The 25,079-nt window shown below is 42.3% G+C and overlaps 1 protein-coding gene and 1 non-coding gene across 4 annotated transcripts in view; one reads left to right on the top strand and one right to left on the bottom strand.

Annotated features, from left to right (window-relative positions):
- The window catches only part of IKZF2 (IKAROS family zinc finger 2), a 217,892-nt gene that overhangs the window by 6,633 nt on the left and 186,180 nt on the right, over positions 1-25,079 (top strand). The gene's annotated exons all lie outside the window — the stretch shown is intronic.
- Positions 10,031-10,168, bottom strand: LOC114813555. The gene has a single exon (XR_003761272.1). It is a non-coding gene; the product is annotated as a small nucleolar RNA SNORA7 (small nucleolar RNA).

Raw genomic sequence — 25,079 nt, forward strand, 5'->3', positions numbered from 1 at the left:
CCATTTTAATTTACTAATTGTATTTTTGAAGGATTTGCGTAAAATGACTTTCGGAAATGTCATTGTCATTTTTAAGAACCGTCGATAACATCAAGTTCAGTAGTTGAATATGAAAACAGAGTTATTTCACGGAAAACCTTACGTCGTAGAAATCACTGCGCTAACAGTCATTTGGAACTTAAATGTAGGGGAAGGAAAAGTGGTTGGATGATGAATTCCAATGGTTTCAAGAATGAGGGACTGTCCATGCACAAATCATTCTTGTCAGTCGAAAAAAAAGATCAAACATATGAAATATTCCAACTTATTGTGGCCTTGGAAAAGGATCCAGCTTTTCCATAAGGTTACAGTGATTTGTTTTGCTGATTTGGTGACTCGTTTGGGTAAGATGAAAGTTATTGCCAAAACTTGCTGTCAGCTGTGCTGTAAAAAAAAAAAATAATAATGACAGTAGCGACCATTATTTGACAGTGCCAGAGCAAACCCAACTGACTTGGGGAGAAGTAACTGCCACAGTAGCTGACAGGTTTCAATTGTGTTTAAAAAGTCCAGATTCAGAGGGAAAGGCCATCCAAAATTAATCAGTACTAGGGTTGATAGTCCATAAATAATAGCTTTTATATTTCAAATGAGTCTTCTCATGTCCCTGTTTTTTTAAAAAAAGAATCTTTTGTGAGATGAGAAGTGCGCTGATAAGAGGATGGGCATCTTTGCCTGAGATCATTAGTGTATATATCGAATGTGCTGACAATCTTCCATGTCACGGATGACAGTCTGTGCCTTGATGGCTACTGGAAATACATAGTGTTAAGTGATTTTAAAAATAGTATCTAGCAGTTAGAATCTGAGACAGGCAAGTCGGACAGAACACTATAAAAATAATCCGTATTATATTTCTGCCCATCAGAGAAGCCCGCTTTTCATTTCACCCCATTTCTAGGTGAAATTTCCGCTCAAATTGGGCCAAGTGGCCTCAGTTCCCCTCTCTGAATGCCCCAGTGGCCCCACAGACCTCTGCCCCCTCACCATTTTTCTGCCATCCTGCACATACAGGGCTAATCTTCATTTTCTTTTTCCTATCCCCCATGAAATGGGTCTCTGTGTCAAACTTCCTTAAGTCAGAATTAAATGGTGTGAAAGTAAATGATGACACGGCAAACTTAGGAACCATCCTGGTTCTATTACTCTGAAACCTGTACATGGCTTAAGCCACCCCACCAAGATGATCTATCACGCTGCTGTCTAACGATGTGGCTTGTCCGGAACTGGGACAAGTAGTAATTCTAGTTTTACAAGCACTGACCAGTAATCAGGTCAGTGAATCTGAGTACACTTATCGTGATTATCCTTTTACAGGTATGGGGCCCTTTTTACATCGTTAAGGGGCTTTGCCTTTGCAGATTGATTCATTTTTGCCCACGGTTAGTTGACGAGACAGGGTGTTTTCCCCCTCCCCACGTTAGAGTTGGGGTGACCGAGGCCCGAAACCCAAAACCCGCCCCTCGGTGGGATTGTGTGGATTGGGACATCCAGCTTCACCGACTCTTTTCGTGTCTGTCAGAGAGCTGAGCCATGTTGTCTCTCATCATACAATGTCGTTACCTCAAATTACTTCCGGTATCAAATGCTTCTGCATTGTCTTAGTGACAAAAACATTATTATTTCGTGTCTGAGGGTGTTATAATGAGGATGGAGTGTTGTTATCAGATAGTCCTGTTCAGTACTTGGTATCCTGGGAATTTTGGAATCTTTTGGGACTTACCTACCCTCTGAGGTTTCCTTCCAGAGCCGGGCTTGGCTCTTGTCCCTGGTTGAATTTCTGCGGACACATCCTGTAAAACACATGCATAGATAAATTGACTTGAGGGCTGTGAAAGCATACACTCTCCTTTTAGATCTTTTGGAACTTACACTTTGTTCATGTTCAGGCACAGGGTGGAGATAATATTTAGGATGAAACTTTTTTTTTTTTAAGTACCAATTCCCCTTTCCTTCGAGCTGTTGAAGTAAACATTTTCCAGGTTCTTCTCTGCACCTTCACAGGCTGTATCAGATTTGCCAGAAGGAAGGGAATGTTTTGGGATTTTCATGTTCTCGCGGCTTTCTTTCTTCCTTTAGACCTCAGCCATACTCAGAGAGATTGACCGTTCTAGAGGGGCAAATACAGAAGTAGAGAGGGAAGCAGTATGGGTGCGAGTAGCAGTGTGGCCTAGTGGAAAGAGTACCCGCTTAGGAGACGAAGGATCTGGCTTCTAATCGTGGCCCTGCCACCAGTCTGCTGAGTAACCTTGGGCAAGTCACTTAACTTCTCTGTGGCTCAGTTACCTCATCTGTAATAGGGGGATTAAGACTATGAGCCCCATATGGGACAGGAACTGTGTCCAACCTGTTTACCTTGTATCTACCCCAGTGCTTAATACAAAGTCTGCCACATAGTAAGTGCTTAACAAATAGCATTTTAAAAAAAGTGGGCTTCTACATTTAATGCTCTGAAGAGAGGAGTTTGGTTGGATGCTTTGACTACCCTGATTTATTTTTCCATAATTTTTACTAAATGTTGTTGCTTACTTGTAATCTTCATAAAACAATCTAGAATATGTTACATCATATCTGGCCGAAAATGTTTTTTGAGAGCCCACATTTTGGGAGAATACAGCCTGGTGGAGTTGATGGATATGATCCCTGCCCAAGCAGTATTTTATCATCTAGTTGCCCGTCCGAGTAACAGAAACGATATTCGTGAACCAGAATGGTAGTGAACAAGCCAACACAGTAACTCAAAGAGGACTGGCCCCAAGTTGTTTTCATTCTAATGCAAAGTGAAAGATCAGAAATATTAGACTGACCGAGAAGCCGCATGGTCTACTGGATAGTGTGCACACCTGGGAGTCAGAAGGACCTGGGTTCTAATCTTGCCTCCTCCATTTGTCTGCTGTGTGACCTTGGGCAAGTCACGTCACTCCTCTGTGCCTCGGTTACCTCATCTGTAAAACGGAGATGAAGACTGTGAGACAGGGACTGTTTCAACCTGATTAACTTGTATCTACCCCAGCACTTAGTACAATGCCTGCCACAAATACCATTTAAAAAAACAAAACAAAACAAAAACCCAACAAAAAGCAAATCACAACTGAATTGAATTTAGTACTTTTCCCCATAAGATTGCTTCCTCTAGTGGTTCTCCTGGTTAACGGCTGTTGACCAGAGTCCCCCTGACATTACTTTCAATGCCAACCGGACTAGACTGCAGAACCTACTTAGCTGAACTTTCTATGGGACAGTGGGGTGGAAGGACAAAGCCTCCACCCTCCACCCCCAATCTTCTCTTTTAAGTTTGGCACTTGTGCCCGACATCTAGTTTGGCAGGAGGTAGAGGAAGGGGTGGAGGTAAGCCCGGAGATCTGTGGCTTCTCAAGCATTTGTCTGCCTGGGGCGGTTCTTGGTAAAATTAAAGATCTTCAGTTGTATTTAGCGAATGGCGACTGTGGGCACTGCACTGTACTAAGTACTTGGGAGAGTACAGCACAACAGATTTGGCAGACACTTTTCCTGCACACGAGGAGCTAGCAGTAGAGAGGGGAAGGTAGACATTAAAATAAATTAGGGATATGTACATAAGTGCTGTGAGGATGAGGTTGAGGTGAATATCAAGTGCTTTCAGGGTACAGAGCTAAGTGCACAGGTGACAGAGAAGGGAGAGGGAATAGGAGAAATGAGGGCTTAGTCAGGGAAAGGCCTCTTGGTGGAGATGTTATTCTAATAAGGCTTGAAGGTGAGGACAGTGGCGATCTGTCGTACGTGAAGGTGGAAAGGAGTTCCAAGCTACATTCATTCATTCAATCGTATTTATTGAGCGCTTACTATGTGCAAAGCAGTGTACTAAGCGCTTGGAATGGACAATTCAGCAACAGATAGAGACATTCCCTGCCCAACAGTGGGCTCACACAGTCTAAATGGGGGACATGGAGACTGAGGGCAAAAGATCAGTGGCGAGATAGCCGCGACTGGGGCAGAGTGGAGGAGTGAAGTGTGCAGGCTGGCTTGTAATAGGAAATTAGGAGATTAGTAATGATCATAATACAGTTGTGGTATTTGTTCAACAATTATTGTGTTCTAAGCACTGTACTAAACACTGTGGCAGATTCAAGAGAATCAGCTCCAACACAGCCCTACATGGGACTCACAGTCTAAGTAGATGGGAGATCAAGTATTAAATGCCTGTTTTCCAGATGAGGCAGAGAGAATCAAAGTAAGTTGCCTAAGGTCACACAGCGGGAAAGTGGCAGAGCACTAGCTGGTTGTCCAAGGTTCGATTTGGCCTGGGCAGATTCCAGACCAAAAAAAAAAAGTCTCTCAAAAAGCACAGTCTCTCAATAATCATTTTTAACTAACTTCTCTCTACCAGCATCTATTATGGATGGGAATAGGTGGGTTTGGCAACAGAACTCATGGAATCCCAGAGCCCAGAAGAAAGGAGAATGTGTGAATTCTTTTTTACTGTGTCCTGAAGAGGAGCCACCCCATTACCATATGGCCAGATCAACTGTGCTTATTGGTTATTTTGTACTTTTGTCTCTGGATCAAAGACCTGGAACTTGTCCCACATCAATCACTTGAGACTCACATTTTGCCTTAAAGGAAAATAGGGATATTGACGTTATTTCCCTCAACACAAGGAAGTGACAAGTTCTTGTGGGAATGGACAGGGCGCGTTAACAATTTAGGGACATAGAATGAGGAAAAGTATTCTCTTAAGCCTGTAAGGGAGTTTACTAAGTGTGATTTAAATCAGAGTTACAAATGTTTGAGAGAGTAACCCAGGTTTTTTTTATGTGTGTCATTTGTCAAAGACTTCACGATTGCTTGCCGTGGCCAAGATTAATGGAAATTTTGGCGGGGGTTCCGGGGGAGGAGAGAGAAAGAAAAAGGAGATTCTCATAAAGACATACCTATACCAAAGTCCAAATTAGTGCTTTCCGGGATAGCGCCATTCAGATTCTGAGCTTGTTCGACTGGACAGTGCTTACAGGGATGGATGATAGAGCTTCAATGCTAGTTGTGTTTTGATAATCTGTTTTAGTCTAATATATGTTCTCAATTTAGCTGAAACCAAGTGATATCGACTAAGTCATTAGTTGAAGACACTTTCCAGTGGGTTAGAGGTATACCTCGCACTTAAGTAGAAAGTCATTTCAAAATATGTGACAGTGCCTTTTTGAATTGCATTTTGGTTGTGCTTTTATCTTTATCATTGCTTTAGAAATGAGTGTGGTTTTTTTTCAATTTTATTTGAAGTTTTTTCTCCTCATCTGGTCAGTGATAGATTTTTTTTTTCCCAGTTGCAATCTGAAGGCAACATTTGATTTTCAGATACGGATTTGTAGCTTCCTTCCAACTCACTTTGCTCTACAATGTCCTTTCGGGCTGTTCTCAGAAACCCTAATCATTTCTTTGGTTAATTGACTTGTTTTAGAGAAAAGTAGTCCTGATTTAACTTAGCAGAACTTTAAAAGTTTTAAGTTCTGTTGCGATGGCGATCTGATTCATTCACTAGAATGCTCATCAGGTAGTCTCAACTCAGTGTATCTACGCCTGTCTCTCCGCATCTGGTTGTGTAACGTAAAACTAGTGAGGAAAGGTGTCTTGGCTACATGTGGGTCAGTACTTCCACAGTTTCTTGCCCAGACCTTGATACTGTCCTGGGGAGCTTCTCTGGGAAGCCAGGTGTGAAACTTTCTTGCATAAATACCACCTAAGTTTTGAAGCTGCTTGCATCCCAGAGGTGTTCTCTTTGTTTGTTTGTTTTTTTTTACCATTATTCAGTGTCATCTTTGGGGATCAAATCACCTAAGGGTGAAAATGAGATATTTAATTAAGATGAAAACAATATCAGCAGTTACTAGCATGTCTTAAAATAACAATTTAAAAAATGCCAATTAAATAAAAATAAAAACCTGTGTGCCTTGTGGGAAGCCATGGCCCAGACCTGGACCTGAGTTCTAAACCTGGCTCTACCATTTGCCTGCTGCGCAACCATGGGCAAGTCACTTAACTTCTCTGTGCCTCAGTTTCCTAATACACAAAGTGGGGATTCAATACCCATTCTCCCTCCTATTTTGTCTACGAGTTCCACGTGGGACAGGGACTAGTTCTGACTTGTTTATCTTTGTAGCTACCCCAGCACTTAGTTCAAGGCATGACACATAGTGAACACTTAAATACAGTTATTATTGCTCTTATTTGACCCACATCTTGAAGTTAAGCCTGTTGGAGCGCTGCCCACCTGGGGGTTGGAGACAAACCTTTCTGCAAACAAGAGCCCCCAGTGGATTTTAGGTGGAAGAAGCTAGTAAAAATGCCTCACATGGCCCTCAGAATTGAGGTCGTGTGTGGAGATTAAATAATCCCCAAATAGGTCAATGCCGGGACCTTGAATTGCATTTGGAAACAGGTGGGCACCTAGAACAGAGTGAGTGATCTGGTGAAAAGTGCTACAGGTGCCTTTTGCCATCACCCCACAGCACTTAAATATATCTCTCTAAATCATTTATATTAATGTCTGTCTCCTCCTCTAGACTGCTAACTCGCGTCCAGGGAACTGTGTCTATCAACTCTGTTGTATTGTACTTTTTGAAGCACTTAGTACAGTGCTCTGCACACACTAAGCTGTCGATAAATACCATTGATTGATCCTGCCACCACTTAGCAGTTAAATTCCTCAATGCTGTCCCAGCTGAAAAACATCTAGCTATGTTTCGCAGCTGGCTCTTGAGGAGGAATTGCAGACATTTAACTTAAAGGTTGTGGAAAAGTGAGTGACGAATGCCAGATATGTTTTGGAGAGGAGGATGGATTACAATCCCCATGTCAGATGGCAGTGTGAAAGCAGGTGTATGGTAGCATATGTTTCCTTCAACAATCCAATAGACATGGATTTACCAGAAGCCTTCAAGATATTACCTAAAACATTGTGTTTTAGATTCATGTTTTTGTAGACCCAGCTTTATAACCACTCACTCACCAGAATCTACCACCGGTCAAAATTGCTTGTTAACTTGTGCACTCCAGATACTTTGATATTTTGATGCTTTGATATTTACCCCCTCTTCCCATCCCTGAAGCAGTTATTGTAGATAATCAGTCATTCAGTGGAGTTTATTTGAGCCCTTACGCTGTGCGTAACACGGTACTAAGTGCTTGGGAGAGTATGCCACAACAGTGTTGGTAGACACAGTTACCTGCCCATGTTGCTTTGCCTATGTGTAATTCATCTTAACATTCGTCTCCCCTGCTAGATTGTAAGCTCCTGGAGGACATGGATCATGTCTTCCAAATCTCTTGAACTCTCCTATGCACTTAATATGGTGCTCTTAACCCAAGAAGCGCTCAGTAAAGACCACCGATTGATTTGATAGCTATTTTGAGGTACGTTCTGCTCAGTTTATGTGACTGGAGGTCTATAGTTTAGGACTTTTTAATAATTGCTGTGTTATGACAGTGGAAACCATTGTTTCCTTCTTCCTCATAATGAGCCAGCCACCTCTGCTTCTAGGCAAAATGATCGTCCTCTGTTGCTGGAAGGTGCTAGTAATGCTACATACATTCTATTTTCTCTTGGAACAATTTCATGTAGAGTACTGGCTTTCACAAACTCAGTCTTTTCCCAGACTCTGTATGGCCTATTGCATATAATGCAAGAGTAAGAAAAAGGTCATTTACATTAAAAATATCTTTAGCTTGCAATGTATTTCCGTTTGAAGTTAATTTAAAATATTGAATAGGTTTAAAACAATTCTACCTTTAAAATATTAACTTCAAATATAGAATTGTTTCAAGATTACAGTGACTGATGTCTGTAAAATAATGGGAATAGTGTCACTAAGACTTAGGTAAACTCACACAGTAAGTGCTTAATAAACACTATTACTCATACAAATAGTTTACTATTACTACTACGAGTACTCATGGTAATCTTAAACTGTAGAACATGGACGTGGGAGTCAGAATGGCCTGGGTTTTAATCCTGGCTTCTCCACTTGTCTGCTGTGTGACTGCAGGCAAATCACTTAACTTCTCTAGGTCAGTTACCTCATCTTTAAAATGAGAAGTAAGACTTTGAGCCCCAAGTCATCCGTGGACTGTGTCCAAATTGATTAGTTTGTATCTATTCCAGCATTTAGAACAGTGCCTGGTACATAATAAGCACTTAAATACCATTAAAAAAAAATGGGAATTTTCAAATATCCAGTAGGTGCTAGGTCCCTGGGATGTCAGGTTTGTGAGCTTAGGTGGCCTTGTTTTAGTAATTAAAATTAAACAGTCTTCGACCCGTACCTCTTAGTACAGTGCTCTGCATAGCACTATATGCTTAACTTCAGAATAACAGCATGGCCTAGTGGAAAGAGAACAGAAGGCTGGGTGTCAGAGGACTTGGGTTCCAATCTTACCTCTGCTACTTTTCTACTCTGTGACCCTGGGCAAGTCACTTCACTTCTTTATGCTTCAGTTCCCTCATCTGTAACCTGGAGATTACGACTGCGACCCCTAAGTCAAACAGGGCCTGTGTCCATCCTGATTAGCTTGTATCAACCCCAACACTTATTGCAGTGTTTGACAGATAGTAAGTACTTCTAAAATAACAGAATTATTAATGTGGCCCCAAGGCCATGCTTTTTGTATTGATGATCCCCTGATTTAGCCGGTTACTCTGAAATGTAAACATTTCTGTGATGCATACAATGAAAATTAATTCAAATCTCTAGTAGACTTTGTTTGCACTAGGAAAAGAAATAGGAAAGGGTGAGTCTGTCTTGTCCTAAGCTGTTTTTTGAATGAAATGAAGGATGATGTCTGTCCAGTCTATGAAATTAGAAACCTCATGACTGCCTGAATCTAGCCCTTTAAAGGTACAGGAACATATTTTTCTCTGTACAGTTCTCTATTACAGTTCTCTACTACGATTCTGTTATGGAAAGCCCATTTGTATGACAGAACTCTGTCATTTATTTAGTTTTTTTATGGTATTTGTTAGGCACTTACTATGTCAGGCATCATACTAAGTGCTGGAGTAGATACAAGGTAATCAGGTTGGACACAGTCCCTGTCCCATATGGGGCCTCATAGTCTTAAACCCCATTTTCCAGATGAGATAACTGAGGCATGGAGAAGTGAAGTGATTTGCCCCAGGTCATACAGCTGACAAGTGGCAGAGCTACGATTAGAACCCAGGACCTTCTGACTCCCAGGCCTGTGCTCTATCACCAGGCCACACTGCTTATCTTTAGCTTGAGAAAAAGACTATTTGTTCTGAAAGTGGAGTTTTTCATCATTTGTTCATTAAGGCCTGGAATGTTGTCTTTGGGTGCGAAGATGCTGCTGCCAGTGAAATTATGTTCCAGAGGGTCTATGAGAGAAAATCCCTAGACCGTTTTTTCCATGAAGATGTAGAAGACCTGAGTGTAAGGCACTGTCCCCCTACTTACAGGATGTGTGCTTGCGATGTTGTCATAGTGGTGATGGTTTGAACTGAATCATCCATGCTCTCTCACGCATGCTCTCTCTGCCACGCGTCCCGTGCCCAGTAGGATGCATGGCAAGACTGGGCCGAAAGGATGTTGGTTGCAACCTGTGTTCATAGAGCAGAATATGTATGAAATCACAGAAGCACAGGCTCCACTCTGAATAAGAAACTACCAATTCAAGCAATATACCCTATTCGCCCTCTCAACTGCATTGCTTATTATGTGGGGGCTGTACCCCGTAAGTACTTAGATATTTACTCCAACCCCAGCCCCACAGCACTTTTGTCTTGTGCTGTCGAGTCATCTCTGACCCATAATGACTCTGTGGACACATCTCTCCCAAAGCACCCCACTCTCCATCTGCATTCGTTCTGGTAGTGAATCCACAGAGTTTTCTTGGTAAAAATACAGAAATGGTTTACTATTGCCTTCTTCCTCACGGTAAACTTGAGTCCCTGCCCTCGTCTCTCTCCCGTGGTGCTGCTGCTTCCCAACACAGGTGAGTTTTGATTTGTAGCAAATTGCCTTCCCCTTGCTAGCCACTGCCCAGGCTAGGAATGGAATGGGTATGCCTCTGCTCGACTCTCCCTCCCTTAGTCGAGACTGGTAGAGTACTGGATAGTCTTCAGGTGAGATCCTGAGAGGGCAGCATTTATGTAAATATCTGTAATTTATTTATCTTAATGTCTGTCTCCTCCCTCTAGACTGTAAGCTCATTGTGAGCAGGGAATGTAGCTGTTATATTGTTCTCTCCCAAGTGCTTAGTCAGTGCTCTACACACAGTAAGCACTCAATAAATTCAGTTGACTATCATCTACATATCCTTATATTCTGCAGATTCAGTACTTTATTTTAATGTCTGTCTCCCCCTCTAGGCTGTAAGCTACTTTGAGGGCAGGATCATGTCCGCCAATTCAATTGCACTCTACTCTCCCAAGCGCTTAGGCCAGTGCTCTGCACTCAGCAAGTGGTTGAAGGATATCCAGAAAGAGAATGGTATTCTGAAAGTAGGAACAATTATATATTATTTTCCAAATTTAATTTTGAAATCAACCAATAGAATGTTGCAATTCATGTTGGTGGAAAATCAAATTCCTCTTGGGCAGCTTGATAAAGCTCAGAGGACAGCATAATGCAAAGTAATATCTATGATGTCCCAATCCTACTTCCCTCTGTTTTGACCAGGTGAATTTGGATTAGAATCCACTACTTGATCAATCAGGTTTATTTGTTGAGAATTTACCAGGTGCAGAGCACTGTACTAAGTGCTTCGGAGAGTACAATTTAACAGAGTTGGTAGACACATTTCCTGCCAATAATCTTTTATTTTTATGGTATATGTTGCGTGCTTACTAAGTGCCAGACGCCATACAAAGTATGGGGGTAGATTCAAGTCAGTCAGTTTGGACACAGCCCATGTCCTACTTGGGGCCTACAGTCTTAATCCCCATTTTACAGATGAGGTAACTGGAGTCCAGAGAAGTGAAGTGACTTGCCAAGGGTCTCACAGCAATAAGTGGTGGAGCTGGGATTAGTCTCCAGTAGACCATGCTGCTTCTCCTGCCCACGATCTCTCATTTGATGCTGGCTCTTTCCACTGAGCCATGCTGCTTCTCTAATATAAGGATTCTGATGATCAACTAAACTGTTAATGAAGCTTAATTCATTGTGTAACCATCCTCTAAATCCTCACACAAATTTACTGAGAGTCTAGATGGTCCTAGCATTGAACAAAAGCATTTTGGGCTCCAGGAAGCAGCATAGCTTAGTGGAAAGCACATGGGCCAGGGAGTCAGAAGACCTGGGTTTTAATCCTGACTCTGCCAATTGCCTGCTCTGTGTCCTTGGGCAAGTCAAGTCAACTACTCTGTGCATCTGTGTCCTCAACTGTAAAGTAGGGATTCTCATTCCTACTTAGACTGTGAGCCCTGTGTGGTATAGGAACTGTGTCCATTCCGATTAACGTGTATCTACTCCAGCTCTTAGAACAACGTGTGACACATACGATGTGCTTAACAATGCCATATTAAAAAAATCATAACAGGGTCACATTGCTGTGATCATCAAATTGTTAGAGGAATCAGAAGAATTTTTTTGGATTTTTTGTTGATATCTGAAAATGTCCCTTGATGATGAGAGAATGACAACAAATTCTATGTTTAGTCTAAAATTCTTCACAAGTATTAGTGAAGTTACACTAAAAGCCCAATTGGATTTGAAATCTCACCTCTTTGTCAGAAAGGAGTGGTTTATTTGACACTTGCCCTGTACCCAGTTTTTTACTGGTGGTGACTCTTAGAAGGCTTGGGTTCCTCTTTCTGCATGGCCACAGGGAACATGAACTAGGGCAGCTGTTAGTAGATTCCAAGCTCTTGAAAATGTTTTGGGTGTCGGTTCCACACCACAGGACTGTAGTTATATTCCACGGGAAGTTTTACAGAAGGCGTGTGGCCAGGGTTAACGATGGAGAAACTAGGTTCAAATTCATGATTGCTCTATTCATTCTCCAACCATCACAGCCAGTTTAGGTTCAGACATTTAGTTTTCATTCAAGGAGAAAAGACATGGGGCAAGGTAGATGGGATCCAAATGCTTTTGATTTCCTGATCTGTAAGGTGGGAATTAAATATCTTTTCTACCTCCCCCTTAGACTGTGAGCCCTGTGTGACTGACAGACTGTCTTTGATCTGGTTGTAATGCAATGCGTTACACTTTCCACTAAGCTATGCTGCTTCCTAGAGCCCATAATGCTTCTGTTCAATGGTAGGACTGTCTAGACTCTCAGTACATTTGCGTGAGGATTTGGAGGATGGTTACACAATGAATTAAGCTTCATTATCAGTTTAGTTGATCATCAGAATCCTTATATGAAATATTGGATTTTCTTTCAAGTCAAATTAATTAAAAAACACTCTTTTCTCATTAGTAAAGCTCAGAGTCTGCCCCAGGGTTTAGCACAGTCCTTGGCATAAAATAAGTGCTTAATAGCGATGGTTAAGCGCTTACTACTGACAGGCTCTGTACTAACCACCAGAGTGGATACAAACAAATCAGGTTGGACACATTCCCTGTCCCACATGGGGCTCACAGTATCAATCCCTGTTTTACAGATGAGGTAACTGAGGCACAGAGAAGTGAAATGACTTGTCCAAGGCCACACAGCAGACAAGTGGCAGAGCAGGGATTAGAACTCCTGACTCCCGGGCCCAAGCTCTATCCACTACTCCATGCTGCTCCTCCATGCTGCTTAATACATGCCACAAATGTTATTATTGCTATTATTATCAGTATTGTTACTTTCCTAATCAAAAACTTTGTGCACTAAATTATAAAACCACCGAAACATATTGAACCTGAACATACATACAGAGGAGGAGGTTGGTTGTCAAAGCTGTAGTCTTCACAGAAGTGCTACTGGGAGAATGAGAGTGAGAAGCAAAAACCTTTATTCTCTAATTTATAAGTTTTGCTTTGCTTGCTGATTGACTGAACATATCTTCTTCAAGAAAGTTGCAGTCTCCCAGAGGATTTTGAGAAATATATCCCTTCTGGTCCTTTCTTGTATGATGGTCAGAAGCATGGATTTAGGAGTAAGATAACCTGGGTTTCAGTTCTCTTAATATTTGTTAAGCACTTATTATGTGCCAGGCACTGTACTAACCTTTGGGATAGTGACAGGATAATCAGGTTGGATACAGTCCCTGTCCAAAATAGGGCTCAGTAAAAAAATTCTTATTTTACCACTGAGGTAACTGAGGCACAGAGAAGTTAGGTGACTTGTCCAAGATCCAGGAAAATTGTGGAAGTGGCATTATTCATTCATTCAATAGTATTTATTGAGTGCTTACTATGTGCAGAGCACTGTACTAAGCGCTTGGAATGAACAAGTCGGCAACAGATAGAGACAGTCCCTGCTGTTTGACGGGCTTACAGTCTAATCAGGGGAGACAGACAGACAAGAACAATGGCAATAAATAGAATCAAGGGGAAGAACATCTCATAAAAACAATGGCAACTAAATAGAATCAAGGTGATGTACATTTCATTAACAAAATAAATAGGGTAATGAAAATATATACAGGTCCTCCTGATTCCCAGTGATGATGATAAGTATTGCTGTATTTATAAAGCGCTCACTCTTAGTCAAGCCCTGCACTGAGCTCTGGGGTAGGTACAAGATAATCAGGTCCTACATGGGACTCACAGTCTAAATAGGAGGGACAATAGGTATTGAATCCCCATTTTGCAGGTGAGGGAATAGAGGCACAAAGAAGGGAAGTGACTTGCCCAAGATAACAAAGCAGGTAAATTAGAACTCAGGTTCTCTGACTCCCAAGCCCATGCTCTTTCCACTGGGCCATGCCACTTCTCAGACCAAATGCTCTCCTTAACCTATCTGTGCTCAGTTGCCTCATCTGTACAATGAGGATAATAATATTGGCTTTTCCCTTCATTACAGTAGATAGAATAAGATAATAATGTTAGTATTTGTTAAGTGCTTATTATGTGCAGAGCACTGTTCTAAGCGCTGGGGTAGATACAGGGTAATCAGGTTGTCCCCCGTGAGGCTCACAGTTAATCCCCATTTTACAGACAAGGGAACTGAGGCACAGAGGAGTTGAGGGAACTGAGGCACAGAGAAGTTAAGTGACTTGCCCACAGTCACACAGCTGACAAGTGGCAGAGCTGGGCTTCGAACCCATGACCTCTGACTCCCAAGCCCAGGCTCTTTCCACTTGGGTAAAAACTTTATGGCACTAAAAAGTGCTATAGAAATTCAAGGCATTCTTCTTCTAGGAAAATGTAATTTCCATAAAGGAGAAGACAGCAAGAATAAACATTTTACTTTTGCTTCAGTCTTTTTGATTAGTGTTTCATCTCTAACAGGGGCCTGGCTAACAATTGTCTGTTTGGATGTGGTTAGAAAAATTCCAACACATGGGACTTGCTGTCTGATCATCGGGCCTATTAACTGCTCAATGCTAGTAAAATTCTTGCCGGGGATTGTAGGGCCAAACTGAGCCCTACAGTTTGGGAGTCCTTTGGACTCTCTTTCTGACCAGGGACCTGAACCTCATCTCCGAGTCAAGAAGAGCTGGCAAGCCCCTTCTCCGATAGCAGGATTTGGAGTGAAGTACGGGTCAAAAATAATCAGCCTTCCGTTTCCAGTTTCACAGCTCCCAGTAACGATCTTTATCAGCAACCAGATAGGATGATGCGCAAGAAATCCCAAGTGTCAAGACTTTCCAGGCCAGTTGGGTATATAGAATCACCCTATTTACCGAGCATTGCCTTCACCGTTTAATCTCCTAAGCAGCATTTTCTTTTTACCAGGCTTTTGTGAAGTCTAGAGACGCTAAGTCATTGTCTCTGGAAAGACCGTAGAATTGGAAATCAGGAATCCTGGTCTGTGATCCAGATCTGCCAGGAATTAGCTGTGTGACCTTTGGTGAATCACTTAACCTCTCTGTTCCTTAATTTTTTTGTCTGTAAATAGAGACTGAAATGCCTGCATTTTCTTTCTGTTAGACGATGAATCCATAGTGGGACAGCAATTGTAGAATTTGACTCATAGGTACTACTTCATAAAGTCTATGCAATAATAATACTTTCTGCAGGAACGTAGAGGAAGTTCTTGCCAGAAGCAGTTCATAAACTTATGAATTTCAGATCTCCAAGTCAGTATCCCATCTACTTATCCTTTGTGCTTCTGAATGGCCTAGTGGAAAGGGCATAGGCCTGGGAGTCAGAGGACCCCTGGGTTCTAATCCTGACCCCGCCACTTGTCTACTGATTGATCTTGGGCAAGTCACTTAGCATCCCTGTGCTTCAGTTATCTCTTCTGGAAAATGGGGATTAAGACTGTAAGCCCCATGTGGGACATGGACAGTGTTCAACCTTGTTATCTGGTAACGAGTCCAGTGCTTAGTACAGGGCCTGGCACATAGTAAGAGCTTAACAAATACCTTTGAAAAACAAAACTAACAACAAAAAAAGCGTACCTTAAGATGATATGAGTTTTAAATTGCTTCTTCAAAAGAAATCCCTTCTATTGGTCGATTGGAAATTTTACCGTTGAGGCAATCAGGAGACTTGAGTTATAGGCCTGGCTGTCGGGAGCCGGCTGACATGGGCAAAGACTGAACACACCTACTTGTTGCATTGTGCCACAGCGGGGTTGTGACTGGCAGGGATGAGTGTGTGGGTGACCCTGGCAAACCACAAACACTAGAATAAATTCTGCTGCCAATATTTTCAGTCCGAAGGATTTAGGGCCAAAGCTCACCTGTTGGGCCCAGGAGAAGACTCCATCAGTTTTTCTTCTAGTAGCTGCTAGGGACATCTTCTAAGCAGTGTTGCCAAATGAAGAGAGCATGGGCTTGGGGAGTCAGAGGACCTGGGTTCTAATACCTTTGGTCAAGGCACTTCACTTCTCTGAGCCTCAGTTACCTCATCTGTAAAAATGGGGATTAAGACTATGAGCCTCATGTGGGACAGGGATGTTGTCCAAACCGATTTGCTTGTATCCACCCAATGCTTAGTACAGTGCTTGGCACATAGTAAGCGCTTAACAAAACATCATTATTATTAAGTCACTTAACTTCTCTGAGCCTCGGTTATATCATCTGTAAAATGGGGATTAAATCCTACTTGCTTCTGCTTAGAGTGTGAACTCATGTGGCACAGGGACCGTGTCCAGCCTGATTATTTTGCCTCTGCCCCTGTGCTTACAACAGTGCCTGACACATAGTAAGGACTTAAGTTCTTAAAAAAAGCAAAACAAAAACTAAACAACCTCTATGGACCAGAGGGAAAAGTGTTAAACAATGAGCTTTTCAGGTCAAAGCACTCTTCTAGTTCAAGTTCCAGATAGAATGGAGTTACTGTTGAGAAATGCCATCAAAATAGAAATTGATAAAGAGATTGATTCATTAGCATGGTAAATTTCATTAGTGACTTTTGGGGGGCTGTTACTGACTGATATCCTGGATCTGAAAGTAAAAAAAAAAAGTGAAGTTGTGAAGGAATTATCAATTCTGTTGTATTCAAATCAATTACCAAAGAAATGAAACTAAAATTACCTAATTAAAGGGAATCACAAATAAGCGTGCTCTGTTTGTAAGGATAATAATGGAAATGATAATTATCTAGTGATAATGCATTTCATTTTAAAGATGGCAATTTAAAAAGCTCTATGTGGAGGCTGCCTGTGTCTGGGCAGGTGAGTGCTAGGCAGGTTTATTCATTCATTCATTCATTCAATAGTATTTATTGAGCACTTACTATGTGCAGAGCACTGTACTAAGCGCTTGGGATGAACAAGTCGGCAACAGATAGAGACAGTCCCTGCCGTTTGACGGGCTTACAGTCTAATCGGGGGAGACGGACAGACAAGAACAATGGCACTAAACAGCGTCAAGGGGAAGAACATCTCGTAAAAACAATGGCAACTAAATAGAATCAAGGCGATGTACAATTCATTAACAAAATAAATAGGGTAACGAAAATATATACAGTTGAGCGGACGGGTACAGTGCTGTGGGGATGGGAAGGGAGAGGTGGAGGAGCAGAGGGAAAAGGGGAAAATGAGGCTTTAGCTGCGGAGAGGTAAAGGGGGGATGGCAGAGGGAGTAGAGGGGGAAGAGGAGCTCAGTCTGGGAAGGCCTCTTGGAGGAGGTGATTTTTAAGTAAGGTTTTGAAGAGGGAAAGAGAATCAGTTTGGCGGAGGTGAGGAGGGAGGGCGTTCCAGGACCGCGGGAGGACGTGACCCAGGGGTCGACGGCGGGATAGGCGAGACCGAGGGACGGCGAGGAGGTGGGCGGCAGAGGAGCGGAGCGTGCGGGGTGGGCGGTAGAAAGAGAGAAGGGAGGAGAGGTAGGAAGGGGCAAGGTGATGGAGAGCCTTGAAGCCTAGAGTGAGGAGTTTTTGTTTGGAGCGGAGGTCGATAGGCAACCACTGGAGTTGTTTAAGAAGGGGAGTGACATGCCCAGATCGTTTCTGCAGGAAGATGAGCCGGGCAGCGGAGTGAAGAATAGTTAATTGAACCCTGTTCAGAAGGGTACTTTTAGCTAGAACTTGTTTACAAGTCCAGTTGGTGTCTGCACTCTTGCTGTTGTTCTGGAGCTTCCCTAGTTTCACTGCTCACAAGACATGTTTACTTTATCAAAACTCTCATTTCCCTAAGGCACCTCAGGAATTCTCCGGGGATCGCAGCACATCCAAGACCTGGCCCTGATTTCTGGGATTTGAAAAAGTATTCCATAGAGAACTGGGTAATATTTCTCAGTGTTTTCACAGGCTTATAATTTTGCCTGAGGGTTACTTGAGTTGAGCGGAGTGGGAACTCTTTAAAGCCCTGGCACTGATTAACATTCAAAATGAACTCTGTTGGCTCTCATTTCTGAAATGTGGCTTGTCTCCATTCTGGCCTCACCTGGAAGGGTTGTTAGTGCTTTGTTTGGCTAGTTCCTGCCGCACTGGGGACAGACTATCCTGTTTCTGATTCCCCAGAGTCCTTTCCTACTGCTTCTCCTCACCCTCTCTTCCTTAATGTCCTTGGCAGTATCCACCTCCAGCAAATGATGGTAGGGAAGCAGTATGTCTTAGTAGATAGAGCCCAGGCCTGGGAATCAAAAGACCTGTGTACTAATCCCAGCTCTGCTACTTGTCTCTGTTGTGTGACCTTGGGCAAATCACTCAACTTCTCTGTCCCTCAGTTACCTCATCTGTAAAATGAGGATTGAGACTGTGAGCCTCAGTAGGTAAGAGGAGTTAACCAGATTTCAGAGCAAATTTATGACTGGCGTAAGACTCTTAAGACTCTTCCCCTTGCCACAGACTTCTAAAAATGCTTGGGGTCCCCCACTAATTATACATTATCTCATAGATTATGGAATTTAACTCAGTTGGCGTAGGGTAATTTGCAACAAATTGTTACCTTGTAATTTTGATATATAGGGAAAAAAAATCACAATTTACAGAGTCTTACTGGAACAAACATGCCTGCATCATAGTTGTGTTTGCAGATTTATTTAATCTATATTTATACATTAGAGTACATGATAGACTAATCTTTTAGTGATAAATTTGTTAGACTGCAGCTAGAACCATAATTCTCAAACAACATGTCCCTGCTGAAAGACTTTGCCAATATTCAATCAGTTGATCTATCAAAGGTATTTATTGAGAGCCTGCTGAATGGGAGGGACTGTACTAAATGCCTGGGAGACTGCACCAGAGTACAATGTCTTGCTGTTTGAACTGGATCTTCAACCATTCTTTGCTGGAAGGGAGAGGGTACCGGGAATGTCTGAACTCCTGGTGTGGCCTGTCCCTACTCCAAGATCAGTTGTTGTGTTAAGCTCCAGTGACTTCTCCCCTCACCACCTATTGTGTGCAGAGCACTGGGAGAGTATAATGCAAGAGTTGGTGGACACATTATCTGCCTACAAAAAGGTTACAGTCTAGAGGGGGGAGACAGACATTGATATAAATAAATAGTGCTTACAGTTAGGTACTTAAGTGCTGTCCATCTGGCTTCTTAGTTTGCCAGTTTTCCTGAGTAGGGAAAAGGGGTTGTTCTCAACTCTATAGCCAGGGAAGGGCAAAGAAAAGAACAGACCTCTAGTAAAGGTTTTAGAGAGTCACAGCAACAGCCAGAGAATCAAGAATGGGAAAGATGTGTGCATTCCTATTATCCATGTGACAAATCTCAATCTTTATCTCTGTGTTCTCCTGTCTTTTCTTTCCTTCTCCATGGCCCAACCTACCCATCTCCTCTGATGCTATTGCTTTTTCTCATTCCTTTTCCCTTGTTTCTACTGTTTTTCTTCTGTTCTCCCCTAGAGACAGTCACTTAACTCTCAAAATGCAGAAAGGAAGCCACTTAAAGAGTTCTGGCAAATGATATGGGTTAATCATATCTGTTTGTAAGATCTTGGAGGAAAGGCACCTGGTCTTTATTTTTATCACATACAGTTCTTTTCATTCCATTTATGTGTTTATTTTAAGGTAGAACAAGTCAGGTCTCCCCGTTTTCAGTCTCTCTGCTCCTGAGCCCATTTGCCTTTATACCTTTCCCCTTGGCTAACAGTGGAAGTACTTACTTGACCTTTATCCTGTCACTGCCCACGTTTCAAAGTTACTGTTTTGTTGTGCTCTTTCCTCTTCGATACATCAGTGCATCTCATAATGATGCTCACTATATTTTACTTTTCTATTTGTGTTTCATATCATATTTTATGATGTTTTAATTAGGGTAGTTTATTATTATGGTGCTTTAATGGCCTCTTACTGCCTGGGCTAGAAAAAAGGAATGCTTTATAAGTAAAATCAAATTATTCTTGTTCATGAAGAATAATAATTGTTGATTTTCTGTCATGTGTTGCCTTTTTTATTTTATTGGTCTTATGTAGTAGGAAAATTTAATATTTGGGAAATGATGTCCAAAGAATAGGACAACTTACTGAGGCTGATGAGAACAAATCAGAAATGGCATAATAGAAACTGAGGCTTTGCAGTGAAAATTGGGATTCTGAAGTTAAATGAGTCCCAGGTTTCAGAATCTTGTTAGCCCAGAAGTTTCAGAACACTTTCCAGACATGTGGAGGGATGTGGCATGGTTAAGATACCAATGAAAGTAAGAACCTATAACTTCATGGAACAGTGGAAAGTTGCGGTAATATCCCGGTTCCAAGATGGCAGCTGGATCGCCAGGGTAGGCTTGCTTTGGTCATATTTTCTTCTTTAGAAGTGGCTGTAGGAAAGGTTATAAAGATATCTAGCACCATTGGGGATCTTTATTTGGATAGGTGCTTGAGGACAGAAAAGGAGAGGTTAAAAATGCCAGGGACATCCTGAACTCTCAGTGTTTAGCATTTGACCTACGTATATTGGGGTCTCCAAATGCACGTTTTTCTAAGGCCACAAACTGGTGACTGGGTCCTTTTAGAGCCACTTTACGCATAACAGCTCTGCAAGTATCTGTGCTTCACAGCTGCAAATGTTTTGCGGGTACTTGGGACCCCCCTGGTACTTCTCATGGACCCCCACAAACTCTCCAGTGCACAGTGCTGCCATTTCTTGAGCTCCAGATGACTTGGCAAATGTCTTTGGCAGCTCTGACAGATAGAGCCTGCATTTGAAGGTGTGGACTGAGTCCGCTGGGTGATCAGGAGAGCTATCAATCAATCAGTGGTATTTATTGAGCACTTACTGTGTGTAGAACACTAGACAAAGTGCTTGGGAGATAGATTTGAAAGACAGGATCCCTGCCCTCAAAGAGCCTACAATCCAGTGGAGCTATCGTGACTTCCGATGGTGACCCAGATTCAGGTCTTCATTCATTCATTCATTCAATCGTATTTTTAAGCACTTACTGTATGCAGAGCACTGTACTGAGTGCTTGGAAAGTACAATTCAGCAACAGAGACAATCTCCTCCCCTCAGCTCCCGACCCCGCCCCCGGTTCCTCCTTTCAGTCCCTTTTTTGACAAAGTGCCAGTTGTAATGGACCTCTGAGGAGTGTGGGTGCCACACAACCATTTTATTTACCATTTCCTTATCTAATGAATAATAAGAGAAAGTCCCCCAGGATCTGATTGTTTACCTTTCTAATAACAATTTACAGATGACACAGACCATGGCTGCTCTAAACCGCATCTTGTAATAGCGTTTTGTTGTAAGTAGCTACTCGCTCTTCTGTATTGCGGTCGGAGGAGGAGAAATTGAAAATTGGCCATTTCCCGGCAGATAGCAGTAAGTTTCAATTCAGTCAGAATGCCGAATGCACTGTGATAGGTTTATAATTATTATCCAGAGATTGATGCTTTTCAGTGAGTGTAAATTTGTGCAGTAGTAATCCATTAAGAAATCAATAATTATTCCATCCTGATGCGGAGTTCCTGTTCAGCATTATAAATGTGCAGCCAGCTCTGAAACCCAGGCCTTTCTGCTCAATTCCCAGTTGGGAATGAAGAAATTCAGATTTCCTCGTGCTGCAGACTGCCTTCCCTTTGCCTGTGTCCTTTGGGATAATATTCAGGTTAGGCTAGATATAGAAGGCTGAAGTGTTTCCATGAACTTCCCTTAAATTTAGGCACTTTTTGGAAGGCGTTCAAATGGGGTGTGGATTACAGCAAAAGACCAGGAGTCAGAAGTTGTTCTTCTTTTCTTCAGCCAGCCTCTTAAAGAGTTATGTGTCTCAGTTTTTTTCTTTCTGTAATTTTCTCAAAAATTTTTGTTGTACGTAGTCAACTAGTACTTATTAGGTACCCATTGTATCTTTCCCAAAATAATTCATAATCTCATGGAGGAGACCAGATAAACATAAAAACAAAAATGTCAGAAACATAAGGACTTATTGACATTATCCTATTACCATGGAAGTAGTAGTAATAGTATTTATTAAGAATTATTGTGTGCAGAGCACTGTACTAAGCACTGGTAGACAATTCAGAAGTGGGGATTAATCACGGTCCCTGTTTTCCTTAGGGCTCACAATCTAAAATGTAATGCCAGGCAAAGCATCTGGACCCTCTACCTCTATTTTATGCTGGCATATTTGAGGTTTCAGCAAGGGGTCTGGGAATGCATCTTAGAATTTTCATTCTAGCCAACTTGGGAACTCCTTTTTTTCCAAAAAATGGTATTTTTGAGCAATTACTGTGTCTCAAGCACGCTTCTACCTGTCGGGGTAGATACAAATTAACTCTCAAAGCCTTTTGAGTTAGTTATCAAAAGCATTTGAGCCAGTGAGCAATTGGTGGCATTTGAGCCAGTGAGCAATTGGTGACATGTCCTGGAGGCAAAAAAATAAATTAGTGGCTATATATTGAGCACTTACTAAGTACTCTACTAAGCGCTTGAGAGAGAGCATTGTAACAGAGTTGGAAGACATGTTCCCTCACCACAAGGAGACACATAAAGGCAAGCATTTAGTGATGAAACCTCTTGCCTTTACCTAACACTATGAGAATCAATCAGTCATATTTATTGAACACTTACTATATGCAGAGCACTGTAGTAAGTTTTTGGGAGATACAATACAACAGAATTAGCAGACAAGTTCCCTGCCCATAATGATGTCACAGTCTAGAGGGGGAGACAGAGACAGCAGCACTTGAGCATCTAGTGAAAAGAGCGTTGGCCTGGGAATCAGATTGTAATCCCAGCTCTGCCACTTGCCAGCTGGGGGATCTTGGAACTTTTCTGTTGCTCAGTTTTCTCATCTGACAATGTGGGGATGCGTGCCTGTTCTCCCCTGCAACTTAGATGGTGGAGAAAGGACTGGGTCAAACCTGATTAATATATATCTATCCCAGCACTTAATACAGTGCCTGGCACATAGTAAGCCTTTAACAAATACCACTCTCTGCCAATTGTAATGTTTTGAGTTTTTCAATGTGTTGGTTTTGGGTTTTATGCGATAGAATTGAATTAGAATTCATGAAATAGTTCGTGAAAGCTGCCTGATCAGGGTAATGTTGGAGGAAAGAGGAAACAAATCAAGGTTCCTTCAGTCATTCTCAAAACACTACTGAAAACTCAAACACACAACTTTCATTTTAATACGAAAGGAGCAGTATAAGCAAGAGACAGATCAGATCCAAAATGCTTAAGTTTTCTAAATATGACCACTTCAAAATATTCACAGACATCCATGTAACCTGTAACCTTGAGAAGCAGCGTGGCTCAGTGGAAAGAGCATGGGCTTTGGAGTCAGAGGTCATGGGTTCCAGTCCTGGCTCGGCCACTTGTCAGCTGTGTGACTGTGGGCAAGTCACTTATCTTCTCGGTGCCTCAGTTACCTCATGTGTAAAATGGGGATAAAGACTGTGAACCCCACGTGGGACAACCTGATTTCCATGTGTCTACCCCAGCGCTTAGAACAGTGCCCCGCACATAGGAAGCGCTTAATAATTACCAACATTAACCTTCTATAGGCCCACGAGCTCTCCTGGGCATGAACTATGTATTTATCAAATGGTGGAAGTGACTTTCAGATTAGAGTTGCAAGGTGGAAAAAAGAGTATATGAGAGAGAGAGAGAGGGAGCTTGCCAGGTGACTTGCTGATTGGATCAGCCAATCTCCTGGAAAGTCCTTCCATTTTCAGAGAATTCTGGGAATGTCATTCACCTGGTTTTTGGGAAATGTAGTTCCTAAGAAGGCGAGAGCTGCAGGAATGTGCTTTCTGCTTTACAGTTAGCCCTCTTTGATTACTGTTCTGTCTCGAACGGGGGCCTGAATATTTACAAAATTAGGTTCTTGCCAGCAAGTAAAGCTTGAGGAAGATCAATTTGGGGCCTGCCCTGCTCTTGGGAGTCACTACCCACTACTGAAGGGTCATCTTAGTACCAGAGAGTAAACTGAGGTAATGGGAGATGGGGCTTCATATCAGTCAACTCTTCAATAGGACCGTTGTTGCTTCAGCTGAAGCAGTGTGAACTCTCATTATCTTTTTCGAAGTTTCAGAGCACCTGAGCTTGCTATTTGGGGGCTTAGAATTGAAAAGCCTTGTTGACAGATGTCTAACAGAGTCTTCAAAGGGAATGTGATCATTGGTGGTCAGGTGAGCAGGTGAGTTCGCCCTACACTGCAAGTACCCTGAAGTTCAAAAGGCAGAGAGTTCCTCCAGCCTGAGTCTTAGGGATTTGCTCCCCCTAAGGGTTCAAACAGCCTTGGTTAGCTTGGAACTTCCTTCTGCAGTGTTGCTTGAGTGGCAGATTTATTGCCCTTTCATTAGTTTTACTGTTTGTAATTGGATATGTAAATGTGCCTGGAGGTGCCTTTTGATGGGTGAACCTTACGAATCAAGATGGATAAGGTGACAATTTACTTGTCCTTAGGGGGAAAAGTAGGTTAACTAAGCTAGAACCGGGGCTGGGGAAGCAAAGACAGGGTCCTAGGTGATCCCACGGTACAGACTGCTCTAGGATTAAGCCTCTATCACACCCAAATTCATTCACCGTGCTGTCCCAGGAGGGGAATCAATTGTATAGTACAGTGCTCTGCACGCACTAAGCATTTACTAAATACCACTGATTTGATCTGAGGGAGAAAGGGATGAATCAGTAGTATGTATTGAGTGCTCATACTCTGCAGAGCACTGTGTTAATTGCCTTGGAGAGTACAATTGAGTCAGCAGACATGGACTGTGTCCTCAAGAAGCTTACAATGTAAGAGACCATTCATGTGGGAGTTTTCATTTTGTCCCATGGGTAATCAGTGGGCCTTCCCCATCCATCCTTTCTGCCCAAGCAGCTCTCTTTGGCTGAGGATCCATTTTGCCAAATGGCCAATGATCAGGAGGTTCAAACTAAAACTGGATGGAGGTGAACAATCAAAAAATGCCATTTATTGATGGATAGACTCTTGGCCTGACAGTCTTTGAATGGGGAGAGATAGAGGAGAGGTCCTGATGAAGGGTAGCCCTTAAACATTGTCCATTTCCTTTCTGGGCTGTTGCACACACTTGCTTCCTGTCTTTGGGAATCCCTACCTGAGCAAAACTATCAAGCCTTTTCTTCAAAGCACCAACATCATCCACACCCCTCCCC

Source organism: Ornithorhynchus anatinus, chromosome 7 (assembly GCF_004115215.2).
Source record: "Ornithorhynchus anatinus isolate Pmale09 chromosome 7, mOrnAna1.pri.v4, whole genome shotgun sequence".
In the NCBI taxonomy this organism is placed as follows: domain Eukaryota; kingdom Metazoa; phylum Chordata; class Mammalia; order Monotremata; family Ornithorhynchidae; genus Ornithorhynchus; species Ornithorhynchus anatinus.